General features: G+C 41.0%; 1 long non-coding RNA gene across 2 annotated transcripts in view; it reads right to left on the bottom strand.

The window, feature by feature from the left end:
* LOC140908266 (uncharacterized) overlaps positions 1-15,783 on the bottom strand; it is an 87,160-nt gene extending 71,377 nt beyond the window's left edge. For both annotated transcript variants that reach the window (XR_013635511.1, XR_012157817.2), the window contains exon 1: positions 15,678-15,783. This is a non-coding gene — a long non-coding RNA (uncharacterized LOC140908266). The remainder of the gene's footprint in view (positions 1-15,677) is intronic.
* Between the last annotated feature and the right edge of the window lie 316 nt (positions 15,784-16,099).

Genomic DNA, 16,099 nt, shown 5'->3' on the forward strand with positions numbered 1-16,099 from the left:
CCAGTCTGAAAAGAAATATAACTGGAACTCTACACTCCAGTACAAACAGCTGCATGAGGCCTAGGGCTAGAGTAGCTAGCCTTGAACAATGGGGCACAGACTTATTCACATTGGTGCAAGCTCCATTTTGAAGTGTCTGCATTGGAGGTTTGCACCAGTATAACTAGTCTGTAGTCTTTACCCTAATCTAAAGTACTTAGGTCAGTAAATTCTCCATTTTTCTCTTGCTCTTATCTATCTTGTTCTTCATCCACAGCTGGATCCAATGTTTCACTTTTCTGCCTTATCAATTTCATCATTTTCTAGAAATCTTTTCTTCTCTGGTATGACCATACGACTGTATTAGTCAGATAACTCTTCTCTTCCATGAGTTTTCTTAAGTCTGTCCATACAAGGTCTATTTTTACCTCTTTATTGCTAAAGCACATGAGATGCCATCAACACAATATATTTTTTCAACTGGTTCCAATTAAGACAGCTTCAGACACACCAAATACCTTTAGATATACAACAGGTAGCATGATCACAGTGGCAGAAAAATAACAAATAACGAACTTCTGCACAGTCCCATCACTACAACTTGTATACTTGTTAGAACTGGGCAAATAGCTTGTAACAAATAATTTGACACATTTTGACTTTGTGTCCTCAAATTATCTGTAAACACATTAGCCTAACTTTATGCATTATTCAGAATTTATTCACCAAATAATTGATCAGTAACTTGTTCATGAGTAGACCGTTGAATTTTCTATAGACAAACTACGTGGTTTTAACTAGATATGTAGGGCATATAATACATTTCTGTTGCGAGATTGGATGTACTTAACTCTTAGAATTTGGGTTTTCAGGGCAATTATTCATTATTATGAATTTGACATTTTCTTTCCATTAACATTCTGTAATGTTTACTTTAAGAGTACTGGGCTTGTGTTTGATGAGAATAATTAGAGAAAGGCAACACAAAGGGGTAAGACCACAAGAAAGGGATTTAATTTATTTAAAAATATTAAATACTTATGAGGTTGTTTTTTTTACAATATCTGCCTCTAACATTTTGAAGGACATATTATAGGAATCTTTAGCGACAGAATAATTGTGTTGTAGAAGGATTTTATTGTGGATCAGATCCTTAGCTGTAGGATCCTTGGATAATGAAGCTTTGCCAATTTACACCAGCGGTGAATCAGGCCCATAAACGTAAGTGGAATTTTCTTGAATTTGGATGAGGAATTTACTTTGGTTACATTATTATGAATTGCCAGGCTACCACACCTTAATGCAAATGTGGTTTTACTACTCATGTTGCTGATATCGCAAAACATGATAAATCCCTCAGCAGCTTCTGTGAGAGGCTAGCTTCTGTTGTGTGAATGTTCATGTTCAAGTGCAGGGGATATTTATTTTGTGAACAATGCTTTTGCTTAACGGGATGTCTTGTTTGAACATATTCCTTCGAAGAACTTCACAGTGTAAAAGCAAAATACAGTAAGAAATGAAAACTCTGTTTAGCTCCTTAATCTGCTGGCTCTCTGTCCTTATGGATTAATTTTGAGCTGTGATCTTGGATAAATATGCCTGGCAAGCAAACTGTCTTTTTTTTTTAAGCTTTTAAATTCTTCAGGCTGTAGAGACTAAAGTGAGTTTAATTAATTTCAATGAAGAAATCTCCATTTCCCTGTCCCCCAGCACAATACGCAAGCTGCATATCCCAGAATACGCATCCTGTTAGTTTTGTGATTCATGCATTGACACAACCTATTTACTTTTAACTTACTCATGGTTTCTAAGTCTGATTGGCAAACTTCAATTTGAAGCTTTATTTAGGGAGCTTTTAAAGGGTTTTCTTTGCCACAGTGGAACTTTGGCAAGTGGGGGCTCCAGCTAATCCTATTTGTCTTTCTCTAGTGTACTACCTACCTACGTACCAAACAGCTGTACCTGAAATTCTTAAAACTCAAGTTTTTACCATTTTGAAAGATATTTCCTATATTTACCATGGTGTCAAGGTTCCTCCCCCACTCTGAACTCTAGGGTACAGATGTGTGGACCTGCATGAAAAACCTCCTAAGCTTATCTTTACCAGCTTAGGTCAAAACTTCCCCAAGGTACAAAATATTACACCCGTTATCCTTGGACTGGCCGCTACCACCACCAAACTAATACTGGTTACTGGGGGAAGAGCTGTTTGGACGCATCCTTCCCCCCAAAATACTTCCCAAAACCTTGCACCCCACTTCCTGGACAAGGTTTGGTAAAAAGCCTCACCAATTTGCCTAGGTGACTACAGACCCAGACCCTTGGATCTTAAGGGCAATGAACAATCCTCCCAACACTTGCACCCCCCCTTTCCTGGGAAATGTTGGATAAAAAGCCTCACCAATTTGCATAGGTGACCACAGACCCAAACCCTTGGATCTGAGAACAATGAAAAAGCATTCAGTTTTTTACAAGAAGACTTTTAATAAAAAAGTAAATAGAAATAAAGAAATCCCCCCTGTAAAATCAGGATGGTAGATATCTTACAGGGTAATTAGATTCAAAAACAGAGAACCCCTCTAGGCAAAACCTTAAGTTACAAAAAAGATACACAGACAGAAATAGTTATTCTATTCAGCACAATTCTTTTCTCAGCCATTTAAAGAAATCATAATCTAACACATACCTAGCTAGATTACTTACTAAAAGTTCTAAGACTCCATTCCTGGTCTATCCCCGGCCAAGACGACTACAGACAGACACAGACCCTTTGTTTCTCTCCCTCCTCCCAGCTTTTGAAAGTATCTTGTCTCCTCATTGGTCATTTTGGTCAGGTGCCAGCGAGGTTACCTTTAGCTTCTTAACCCTTTACAGGTGAGAGGAGCTTTCCCCTGGCCAGGAGGGATTTCAAAGGGGTTTACCCTTCCCTTTATATTTATGACACATGGAAACTTCAATGGGTTTGGGATGAGACCCTTGAAGTCAATGAAGGCTTCCATGAAATATGGATCAGAACTTAAATCTACCCAGCTCTGATAAATTTATTTCATGGCTGCCGTAACAGTAATATCTGAGTGCTTTCATAGTATTTGGGAGAGGGAAGAGTGACCGTTCAGAGTAACAACTAGAGCCAGGGATACAGTGCAAAAATGTTTTCATAAATATTAAGAAGTGCAAGCAAGCTGAAGTGAATTAATTTCTAACTTTTCTATGAACATGTGCATAGCAGGGCAGGACTCACCAGCATGGCACCTCCCACTGGTCATCCTGGGAATTAGCTCTCCAGCCTCCAGAGCACCTTCTGCAGGCCAGTGTCCCGCTTGCCTCAGGCCCCCATGTCCCTCCCAGACCCCAGTGCCCTTTTATCTTGGGTGCTACCCCCTGGCAGTGTACCTTCTCTCTGGGTCTCCCCACCCAGGGGAACCCCCAACCCTCTATCCCCACCTCACCTCAGTCTTTGGCTACTGCCAGTCACCCTCTAGCTGCTGCTCACTGGGGCAGACTGCAGTGTACAAGCCATTCATCATTGGCAAAGGGGGGTTTGGACCCACTGCCTTTGCCTACCCTGGGCTGCACCTCTGTAACCCCTGTACCCTTCCCAGCCTTGGGGGTTTCCAGGCTGGAGCTCCCTCAGCCCTGCTCCACTCTAGGTACTTTACTCAGCTCCCACCTAGCCAGGCCCAGCTCTCTCCCCCAACTAAAGAGAGATTGCCTGAGTGCCTGGCTCACAGCCTTTTATAGGGCCAACTGTGGCCTGATTGGGGCGTGGCCCCAGCTAAGGCTGCCTTCCCCATCAACCTAGCCTTTGGCTCACCATCCCAGCCCTCTCCCAGGGCTGGCTGTAACCCTTTCAGGCCCAGAGCAGGTGACCACCCTGCTACAATGTGAGAGACTGAATTTTACCTATGCAAGTACTCATGGAAAGTACATTTTAAATGTAAACATCCACGCATTCAGATTGGATGTGGTATATTTTCTGTGAAGTGGGATACCCGAATTAGCCCTCCTAATTTATGGGCCAGATCTTTCTTGGGGGAAACTGGAGTAGCTTCATTGAAAAGTAACAGATAAACAGAATTAGGGAATTTTGGCAAATTTTAAACCTTACCCTTGTGGATCACACAAGGTTTTGTCTGAGACTCCTATAAAATTAATAGTCTGGATGCAGTTTTCTCTCATTAGTCACACAAGTAATTGCCTATGTGCAATGGACCTAAGCCTTAAAACAGTAATGCTCCTCTAATTTAAGGACAAAAAAGTGGGACTAATTATGCGAAGACTCATAGCTGTTAAACACACCTATGGTTTCCAAAATCAGTTTCTGAATAATTGAACCAAACTACTCACAGATACCAAGTACTTAAAAAAAGAATTTAGATCCATCTTTTTTTAGAAAATGAGACTGAAGGATAAAATCTTAAAATTTGCTACATCTCTGTGGACGTTCTACAAACAGAAAATGAGGCTGACTTTGTGGAATAAATTATTTGCTGCTAATTTATTCACACTGCTCTAATATCAGTGGAAAAATCAACTAGAAAATGTACTGCAATAACTTAGCAACGTGAATGGGAAGCATAGCTGCTGTCTAGAGCAGATGAATACAAGATGCAAAATTCTATGACACTAGCCCCAGGATATTGTTTCAGAGTTTGTACTGTATTGCAGTCTGTATGACTAGCACTGCTGCAGTAGAAAGCAAAAGAAAACAAATTCAAAACTTGTCTACTGGCAAGAAATGTAGCAGGTAACATCCAATATGCCTAAGGATCATGAGTTCAGGTTAAGTCATAAGCGCTTACTCGGCCAATCACTTTCTATTTTCCTTTGGCTATTACTTTAGATATTTGTTTGCTTAGAGAAAGGTCATTCTTCAAATCCCAGCTTCTTTTTTTGCTTTGATCCTTTCATGAAGTCCTAATCCCATGTCTGTAACATCATAATCCCTTGCTATGGAAATTAATGTGATGTAACACCAATTCAGCATTACAAGACTTCAGTGCTGGAAGGGACAGTGAGCCTTGAAAGGAGCAAGCTTTTCTTTAAAACAAAACAACAACCCCCCCCCACCCAAAAAAGCCCCACAAAAATTAAAAAAAAGTTATTCAATAAATTGAAGTGGCCAGAAATTATGTAAAGGTTACTTCTGCACTAGCAACTGGGCGTGGGTCCATGTGCCTGGTTGTGCCCAAACCCCTTACTGTCCACCTCTAAAACCCAGAAGCACAGGTTTCAAGGCATGTACTGACCCTTTCCTGTCTGACCCTTACCCAGATCTATAAAGGTCCTTGTCCCGCCATTCTCATTGGTAGTAGTAAGCTGTGAGGACCATTTTAGATCAGTTCTCCACTGCACTCTTTTCACCAGTATTCATGAACATGCAACATGTTCCAAGAGCAGCTGCCTGGTCCACCAACCACATCCAGGTGCTCATCAATATGTGGCTGTAGTTCATTGTCCTCCGTAACTTCTCCTGCAACACCAGGAACTTAACACCTGTACTGAGAAGTTTTGGAGAGGCTGGCACAGGCAGCCATTCACCATACTCTGTCCCAGTGCCAGGAACAGATAAAGCACCTGAGGCTCTGGTACTGGAAAGCAAAAAGACTCCAGTAGATGTTCTGGGAAGAGTCCTCCAAAAATGCAAAATACTCTACTTAGGAAGGAACAATCAGTTGCACACATACAAAATGGGAAATGACTAACAAGAAAGGACTACCACAGAATGGGATCTGGGGGTCATAGTGGATCACAAGCTAAATATGAGTCACCAGTGTAACACTGTTGCAAAAAAAGCAAACGTCATTCTGGGATGTATTAGCAGGAGTGTTGTAAACAAGACATGAGAAGTAATTCTTCTGCTCTACTCCGTGCTGGTTAGGCTGGTTAAAGAAGACTGAGGGAGCACATGATAACCTTTTTCAAGTACATAAAAGAGTTTTACAAGGAGCAGGGAGAAGAATTGTTCTTCTTAACCTCTGAAAATAGGACAAGAAGCAATGGGCTTAAATTGCAGCAAGGGAGGTTTAGGTTGGACATTAGGAAAAACTTCCTAACTGTCAGGGATGGTCTAGAGATAGTACTTAGTTCTGCCATGAGTGCCGGGGACTGAACTAGATGGCCTCTTAAGGTCCCTTCCAGTTCTATGATTCTATGATTATCTAAATGAATGTCTAATGACCATCGAGAGGGGAACAAAACTATGTGCATTGAAACAAGTGAGTGGCAATGTTCCCTCTTGTCAACATAAACTGTTCTTTTCATTTTTTTTCCTGTAGTAAACAGTAGAACTAGCCAAAAAAAATCAGATTATATGAATTTTGTTTTAGATAAATTGTCATATAATTGCTGAGCTAGAATTGTGATTTTGAAAACAGGTTGAAAATTAATATAAAGCTAGGTTAGGCTTCTCATGTGGGGGGAGGAGAAAACAACTCTCAAAACACTGACAACACCTCTGCCAATTCAGACAAGAGTCACAAAAAACGCCCCCCAAAACCAACCAAACAAAAAGCCAGCACTTACAATCAAAACACCCTCCTTCAGAAGGAACATTTTTCAAAAATATTATCTTGCACATTCAATTGATTTCTAGATCACAAATCCCAGCCCTGGTGGGAAGACAGCTGTCAAGAAATTGCAAGACTTATGAATGTTATAATTTGGAATATTTTATGTACATCTCTTATAATAATTGGGAAATAACACTAGTCCAGTTTTCAAAATTTATATTACCACATTTTTAAGCATAAAGATCAAATATTGCAGGCAAATTGTTTATTCAGTCATTCATTATATTGCCCAGCAGGCAGTGAAATCAGCAAGAGCATGGGGTGGTTGGGTTACTCCATATGTTTATTTGCTAGCATATACAGAAAAAGCATCAGACACATATCCTGAAAATGCTGACTAAAGCAAATGCAGTGAAGCTGGGAAGGAGAGAGTGCGGGTGGTAGGAAGAGACTGAAATGCAGAAAGGGGACCTTTTTTATCGTAATGGAGCAAAATAAGTGTACAGGAAAAGACAAGGGACTGGATCGCAGGTCTTTGGTAAGGTCCCTTTGAGGCACCAAGTCCAAATAGACCTGAAACAATCTCTACAGGGGCTGATGAAGATTCACCTGACATGAAGGAATCACCATCACCTGTCCTATACCTCTTCCCCCATCCATTCAATGCAGGAAAAGTGTAAGAGTGGCTGGAGGCAGGATGAGCCATGTTCCAAGAGAAGAAGAAAGACACTGCAAGGGCCAGAGCATGGTGTTCTCGGCTAATACATTTATTTTTTCCCCTGAGTCCTCAGTCATAGATCAGGGCACCATTGTGCCAGGCAATATATTAACATACAACAAAAAGCCCCTGCCCTGAAGAGTTTACAATCTCTGTAGTTGGCACAAAAGTCCCTAGAGGCCTATTCTTCCCAGTGCAAGTTAGAGTAGCTGGCATCTTTTTTCATCCTGCTGGCCAGCCCAGGACTCGGGGGGCATCTCCACTCTGACTTCTAGCGCCTCCCTTCAATTCTATATATGTTTGTGATGGGATGTCCATACACACAAGGCAATGCAGGTTAATTAACCTGATAGGCAGCAACTGAGGGAGAACCAGGGATTGAAAGGCTGATGGAAGATGGAGTTTAGCTAAGAAGGAATAGGTGGGGCTGGTATAAATCCAGGACCCTGGCAACAGTAAAGGGCTTCAGGGGAAGTAGTCTTCAGTTGTTCCCTAGCAGGAGGGCATTTGGGCTGATAAGCCCAGAAATGGGAAAGGCCAGAAGATAAGAGCAGAGAAGTAGGAAGGAGTGTAGGGAAACAGCAATAGAGTCTGGGTAGAAGCAGGCCATAGTTGCTGGACGTAGGGTCCCCAGACTGGAACCCGGAATAGTGGGCGGGCCTGGATTCCCCTGCCAGCTGCTGGGGAAGTAGCATATACTGGGCAATATACAGTTGTCCAATGGGAATTTGGTAACCCAGAAGGGGAGGACTGTACTGTGACCTGGCCAGAGGGCTGAGTCACAAAGAAGGAGTACCCTGAGTCCCAGAGAAAGAGAGAGAGGCACCACTGGGTGTGAAAAGAGGCGTAGGACCAGAGTGGAGTTAATCCCCAGCAGTTAGGGTATCCAGTGAAAAGGTTCTTATATCATGCTTATCGTATCTGAGTGCCTCCCAGGAGTGTTGTCTTTGTCATATGTTGTTTTCCCATCTCCTCCCTGGGAGGAGAAACAGGTGCAGTGGAGTGCCTTGGTTTGGTAGGGTTTTATATATGTACACACACATACATATATGTAGGAATATACACTGTAGAATTTAATTATTAAAAGGTACAGCGCCAAAAGTGAAATCCCTGCAAGCTGCATGGACACTTTTTAAAGACACTATAATAGAGGCGCAACTTAAATGTATACCCCAAATTTAAAAAAAAACACAGTAAGAGAACTAAAAAAGTGTCACCATGGCTAAACAACAAAGTAAAAGAAGTAGTCAGAGGCAAAAAGGCATCCTTTAGAAAGTGGAAGTTAAATCCTAGTGAGGAAAATAGAAAGAAACATAATCTCTGGCAAATGAAGTGTAAAAATATAATTAGGAAAGACAAAAAAGAATTTGAAGAACAGTTAGCCAAAGACTCAAAAAGTAATAGCAAAAAAATCTGTATATACATCAGAAGCAGGAAGCCTGCTAAAAAACCAGTGGTGCCACTGGGCAATAGAGATGCTGAAGGAGCACTCAAGGACGATAAAACCATGGTGGAGAAACTAAATGAATTCTTTGCATCAGTCTTCATGGCTGAGGATGTAAGGGAGATTCCCAAACCTGAACTATTCTTTTTAGGTGACAAATCTGAGTAACTGTCCCAGATTGAGGTGTCATTAGAGAAAGTTTTGGAAAAAATTGATAAACTAAACAGTAATAAGTCACCAGGAGCGGATGGTATTCACCCAAGAGTTCTGAAGGAACTCAAAAGTGAAATTGCAGAACTACTAACTGTAGTCTGTAACCAGGCCTGCGGGTAATCTCCTGATGGACCGCCAGCCAGTTTGTTTACATTTGCATGGCACCCACAACTCCCAGTGGCTGCGGTTCACTGTTCCCAGCCAATCGGAGCTGCAGAAAGCGGTGTGGGCTACAGAGACGTGCTGGCCGCCGCTTCCCGCAGCTCCCATTGGCCAAGAATGGTGAACTGTGGCCACTGGGAGCTATGGGTGGCTGTGAAAATGTCAACAAACTGTCTGATGGCCTGCCAGTGGATTACTCTGATGGGCCATGTGTAACCCGCGGGCCACAGGTTGCCCACCACTGCTGTAACCTATGATTTAAATCAGCTTCTGTACCAAATGACTGGAGGATAGCTAATGTGACACCAATTTTTAAAAAGGGCTCCAGAGGTGATCCTAGCAATTACAGGCCGGTAAGCCTGACTTCAGTACTGGGCAAACTGGTTGAAACTATAGTAAAGAACAAAATTGTCAGACACATAGATGGACATAATTTGTTGGGGAAGAGTCAACATAGTTTTTGAAAAGGAAATCGTGCCTCACCAATCTATTAGAATTCTTTGAGGGGGTCAGCAAGCATGTGGACAAGGGATATACAGTGGATATAGTGTACTTAGATTTTCAGAAAACCTTTGACAAGGTCCATCACCAAAGGCTCTTAAGCAAAGTAAGCTGTCATGGGATAAGAGGGAATGTCCTCTCATGGATTGGGAACTGATTAAAAGATTGGAAACAAAGGGTAGGAATAAATGGTCAGTTTTCAGAATGGAGAGAGGTAAATAGTGGTGTCCCCCAGGGGTCCGTACTGGGACTAGTCCTATTCAACATATTCATAAATGATCTGGAAAAAGGGGCAAACAGTGAGGTGGCAAAGTTTGCAGATGATACAAAACTACTCAAGATAGTTAAGTCCCAGGCAGACCGTGAAGAGCTACTAAAACTGGGTGACTGGACAACAAAATGGCAGATGAAATTCAATGTTGATAAATGCAAAGTAATGCACTTTGGAAAACATAATCCCAACTATACATATAAAATGATGGGGTCTAAATTAGCTGTTACCACTCAAGAAAGAGATCTTGGAGTCATTGGGGATAGTTCTCTGAAAACATCCACTCAATGTGCAGCAGCAGTCAAAAAAGCAAACACAATGTTGGGAATCATGAAGAAAGGGATAGATAATAAGACAGAAAATATTATATTGCCTCTATATAAATCCATGGTATGCCCACACATTGAATACTGCATGCAAATGTGGTCTCCATATCTCAAAAAAGATATATTGGAATTAGAAAAGGTTCAGAAAAAAGCAACAAAAAAGATTAGGGGTATGGAGTGGCTTTCGTACCAGGGGAGATTAATAAGACTGGGACTTTTCAGCTTGGAAAAGTCATGACTAAGGAGGTATATGACTGCAGTCTATAAAAGCATGACTTGTGTGGAGAAAGTAAATAAGAAAGTGTCATTTACTTCTTCTCTTAACACAAGAGCTAGGGGGTCAACAAATGAAATTAATAGGTAGTAGGTTTAAAACAAACAAAAGGAAGTATTTCTTCACATAACACAGTCAATCTGTGGAACTCTTTGCCAGAGGATGTTGTGAAGGCCAAGACTATAACAGGGTTAAAAAAAGAACTAGATAAATTTATAGAGGATAGCTCCATCAATGGCTATTACCCAGGACGGGCAGGAGTGGTGTCCATAGCCTCTGTTTGCCAGAAGCTGGGAATGGATGACAAGGGATGGGTCAATTGATGATTATCTGTTCTGTTCTTTCCCTGTGGGGCATCTGGTATTGGCCCCTGTCGAAAGACAGGATACTGGGCTAGATGGACCTTTGGTCTGACGCAGTATGGCCGGTCTTATATTCTTATGAATATATTTATGCTAGAGCAGGCAAGGTCAAAGAAATTCACCTTACACTTGCTGCTGAAGGTTTGTGATGGTCCTTAATTCCTGGGGGAGTTCATTTTACAGTCTTGGACCAGTCCCCAAAAAAGTTCTCTCTCCTGCACAGATGAACTTTACCCTTATTGAAAAAAGTTTGATTGTGCCAGGGTACCATAATTGTTAACCATGGTCTTTAGCCCAGAGTTTCAGATGGTCTTTTAGATACTCTGAGATCAGGCCATGAAGCGCCTTGAAGATAAGGATCAAAATCTTGAATTTGAATCAGAATTCCATAGGGAACCAGTGTAGAGAACAGAACACAGGTCTGAGGTGGTCATGCTAGCTTGTGTTACTGAGGAGATGTGCTGCAGCATTCTGTACTAGTTGGAGCGTTATAGCCAAGGATAAGAAGATGTCAGGTATATTTAGTATATTCAGATGAAATATACTTGCTGGGGTGTCTGACACTTTTTGGTATGCTAGTGTTGTTTCACAACTTTCTTCCAACCAATAGTCCTCTTGAGAGATGGAGTTCATTTGATTGTAATGTCCTCTTGCAGTTGCCTCTGTTACTAACTATATATTTGTGTGCAAAGAAAACCAAAAAACTCCAAAATGGTATGGTAGGAATGTAGGGTGCAAGGGAGCAGGGGCAAAAGTTGTGGGCTCCTATAAGTCCTCCCTGCTGTGAAACCTATAAGGTCTGAGCCTGACATAGTTTTCTTTCCCATAAGGCATGAATTGTTTTGATGATGAGGAAATAAGAACCTAATGACTCATATCAACAGCTATATGTTTTAATCTCCAAAACAAAATTGCAGAAATTTACATCTCTTTCCTAAATTTGCTGTCATTCTTGAAGTATTTTGTACAGCTGGCCGAAAACGTTTCAAACAAACTTTTTTTGCCAAGGGAGGTTGGGGCGGGGGGGGGAGGTTGGAGGTTTGTCAGAAAAGGCTGATTTATTAAACCAAAACTTTTTTTGCAGGAATGTACCAGCTTCAACAAAGATTTAGGTAGGAAAGGTTTCTCAGGTCCAGAGAGAGACCCCCAGAATAGCCAATACCGTGGAGGTTAGGTAACGCACTCAGAGGTAGGACATTTGGATGAAGTCCCTGATTCAAACCGAGTCCAGCTGGGACTTGAACCCAGATTTCCCACATCCCAGGTGACACTCACTCTCTTTCTCATTGTAAATGTTTGTCAAAAGTTTCAAAAGGTCTTGGTTTTGTCCCAAAGTGGAACAGGAAACATTTCTGAAATCTCAAAAGTGTTTGAGGGATGATGAAAACCATTTCCTGCCCAGCTCTAGGACTTTGTCAATACATAAGAGCTATTGCTTTGAATGGCACCTCAATGAGGAGTCCTGTTGTCTTCAATGAGACTATTTTTGACGTAAGCTGCTATTCATTGAGTTAGGGGTTCACAATCTGACTCTGGGTGAAGAACACAACAGGCCCCAAGAGATCATTCCCTGTTGGCCTGATCTCTAGTCAGCCGCACCCTTAGCTCTACCACTGCTTGAAATAAAGCCCATTGCCTGAGTATCCTAATGAAATTTCTGTTTTAGTAGTCTCCTATGTGAATTAGTTACTAAGTTGTTGCTAGGCAGGCACTGAATAATTTATGCATGGAATACTGAAAAGCCATTTCACCTGTCATGATTCCAGTTTCATTGAAACCATATATCTAGAGCTGCCTGTTTCTATATAGGCTGGACAAGAGTGATCACATGTATTTTCCTCATAAAATGTTTGCCAAAGTTAGCTTCATTCACTATACTGGTCCTTTTTTCCTGGAACTATATTGCTATAAGACTGAACCAAGAATTTAAGTTGAATTCTGTGGGAGTGGGAACATAGTGCATTGTACTATCAGACAATCATATAAGGGCTACAAGTCCCAATACTATCCTAAAGTGTTTACCTTTCAAAGATGGATTGATCTGGGCTGCTGCCTTAGTGGCATCCTACTGACTGTGATAGAAATAAATACTCAAAGGAGGATGTAGATATCAACTTGATCTGTAATACTAAACAATTGAGCTATATTCTTGAGATTTATTATAATACTGAAATGGAATTGTCTCAGTAACCAGATTGCGGGAATACTGGTAAGTAATATAGCCTCAGTTTTGTTTTACCAGTTATGCAATTCCTTACACTCTTGTCCCAGATATCTGTCTTGCATACTATTTTTAATGCTATTGTGTGCAAATCCCAGTACACTAAATGGCTGATAGATATTATTAGCCAATGAGAATGCAGATATCCCTTATAATAACAATGAGTAGAATTTTCAAAAATGCCTAAATGGCTTAGGTGTCATTCACTTTCAGTGGGACTGAGGCCCTTTGAAAATTTGACTCTACAATGGTTATTTTTCAGTAAGTTGATGCAATATTCAAAACTTTCTCTACAGCATTCAGCAGTTTTATGGGCCAAATTTTTGTAACATTTCCTTCTTTTTATTTATAATGTTAAAAGCTTAAATAAAATGTGAACTTAATAATAACTCAAGGGTGCTTCCATTTAAGTCAGTAGTCATAATATCCTTGTCAAATAAAACTTCTTGACCAGTATTTTCAAAAGAGACTAATAATTTTAGATGCCTCCATTTTTAGGTAGCCAATTTGAGATACTTTAAAAGGGCCTGATTTCCAAGGGAAATACTTAGCCATTTCATTGTCCCTACTCTCATCCCCAAATCTCTGGCACCCAAATCACTAGTCACTGGAGAAAATTTTGGCCCTTGGTCTCTGAGTTTTTTTGGTATGAGTACCTCAGCCTTCAGTTCCTGTGTTTACTCACCCCAAAATATAGTTATTACAAAGGGAAGTACCTTCATGTTTCCAGTCTAGTGGTAATAATTTTGGGGAGGTTTAAGCTGGACTAACCATCTGAATTCAAAGTTTGAGCCAATAACTATTGAGTTTAATAATGAAAATATCAATTAGACCCTTTGCTACAGCAATGATGTAATAATACACCAATACAAAATGAGTCTTGAAATGAAGATCTTCAATATAAAACAGTAAATCATAAGTCAATGCAACAAAATGGGATCATGTTATTTTCAACTTTATTTAATCTGAGAGAAATAAAGATTCCTCCTTCCTAAAATTCCAGATTAGAGTGAGAAAGGCATTTTGTAATTTACACCTCTGACATTAAACTGAAAAGAAGCATTACAGACACCTGCTTCAGAATTGTCATTGTTTCCATGGTGCCACTTTCCATCACCTATTTTTAATAGTTTACACAACAAGATCAAGGGTGTCCCAGCTGTTACTGCCACTGTTGCTAGGCAACCTTTAAATCAGAGTTCAAGAAGACAAAGAATCATGCTTGAAAAATTTCTCAAGTGTCTGCCTTTTCCCCCCCTTTCTTCTATCTACACCATTTTTCAATGTTTAGTCAGATGCCATGTTTTCTCCCCCCCATCACCCTTTAATTCTTTATATAAACAATGACCGTCTGCTCAGCCTCTGACAGAATACGCTTGTTTTTAAATCAACATTCTGAATACAGTAAACACTTCTTTAGGCAACAGAGACATCGCTGACCCTTAATAAAGCGTTTATAGCATTTCTCTTTTTTAATTACATTTGAATATTTTTAGGTCTGCTGGTGTGTAACATTGCTGTGCATGAGTACATTGTGAAATGACACATAGATCAATGGACAGACATTCAGTGCCTGCAGAGAATCACAATGCCCTCCTGTACATTCTGGAATCTTAATAGCATCACCTGCAAAAAGGACAGAGGTCAAAAATCCACAGCAAACAGAGGTGCAAGCTAGGAATGGATGAACTCAGATAAATGTGGGGTTCTGTTTCTGTCCTAGTTTGTTTAATCAAATATGAAGATGTTCAGAACTTCTTGAAAACCACTGCTTTTCCCCCCACAAAGGGTAATTACACTAATAGCAATAGTACATCCTTCTACCTAAATCAGTAAGTACAAATCTGTGGTGTGGAAAATAAACATAAAGAAAAATCTTAGGGTTAGATCCCTTAGCAATATTCTTTACCATTGTTTTTTTTCTCCATTTGAGACCCACCCAGAGAGCTTAGATTCAACTCTTCCTTGTCTCGGGAGCCCCTTTTCTATTCCCTTAACTCTTTACCATATGCCTCCAAGGCCCATTCTCCTTTTGTCCCTCTTAGACCTTCTTCATCCCATTTCACATCTGCCTGGCTCATCTTCTCAGCTGCTACCCACTCTACCGCCTGCTGCAAACCCTAAGGAAAACTTCTCCTCCTTTTTGCCCCTCCCTGTTGCACCTTCTATTCTGTGTGCATTTTCAATTTCTTGTAGTCCTCTGTCACAGATCCATTTGGGCATCTGCTTGCTGGCCACTGACAAAACTGCTGAGAGAGGAACCCAAGCCTCTCTGTCTCTAGATCTCCAGGTGTTTTAAGCCTCCAGAGCCTGAACAGAGCCCAGCCACTGCCCCCATTTTTTTTGGGGGGGGGTGTGAAAATTCATCTTCAATGTAACACTCCCTTCTGAGAGATAGAACTTGCTGTCCACTGCCGTCCCCATCTGAGCACAATGGTGACCTTTCAGATTTCCCCATACTTACACACATGCTCTCCCAGAACTTCACCCCAGTGATGTGAAGCTTCTGGCTTACACTTTAATTCACTCAGGGGGCAAAGTTGTATTGGTAAAGCATTCAACGTACAGTGATGTTTTGCTAGAGTCTCATACAATTGTTCTTTACTTAATCATGTAAAGCACTAAAGAATATAGAACACACAGAACAATAAACCTTAAATACATTACCCTCCCTCAGTTTCTTCACTAGCTCACCCTTCCTTTGGGAATCCATGGGTGTCATCTGTTGCCAGGAAGACAGGCAGGCATGATGTCCCTTGCCTCACGCAGGCTGTAACTTGCTCAATAGCTTCTCTGGCCCTGCTCTCTCCTTTTCATTTAGACACAAAATTTCCAAAGCCCTGAGAAAGATCAGCTCACTCCTTCCCACTTTGTCAGCCTGACAGTGTCAGGTAACATCCTTGCCAGCTTTCCCACATGAGCAGAAAACCCCACCAGGTGACTTTTTTGCCAAAATGATCTGTCCCTTGCTAAATCCCCAGTTCTCCTGGTAAGGAACTAGCCTGTTGTCTGGAGCACTTACATTTCAAAGGTCAAGCATTTTAAGGCAATGACCCTGTTTTGTTATACTTTTGCCACAAGCCTATGAAATCTGAGGCCAACATGGATGCAAAATC

Source organism: Lepidochelys kempii, chromosome 3 (assembly GCF_965140285.1).
Source record: "Lepidochelys kempii isolate rLepKem1 chromosome 3, rLepKem1.hap1, whole genome shotgun sequence".
Classification (NCBI taxonomy): domain Eukaryota; kingdom Metazoa; phylum Chordata; order Testudines; family Cheloniidae; genus Lepidochelys; species Lepidochelys kempii.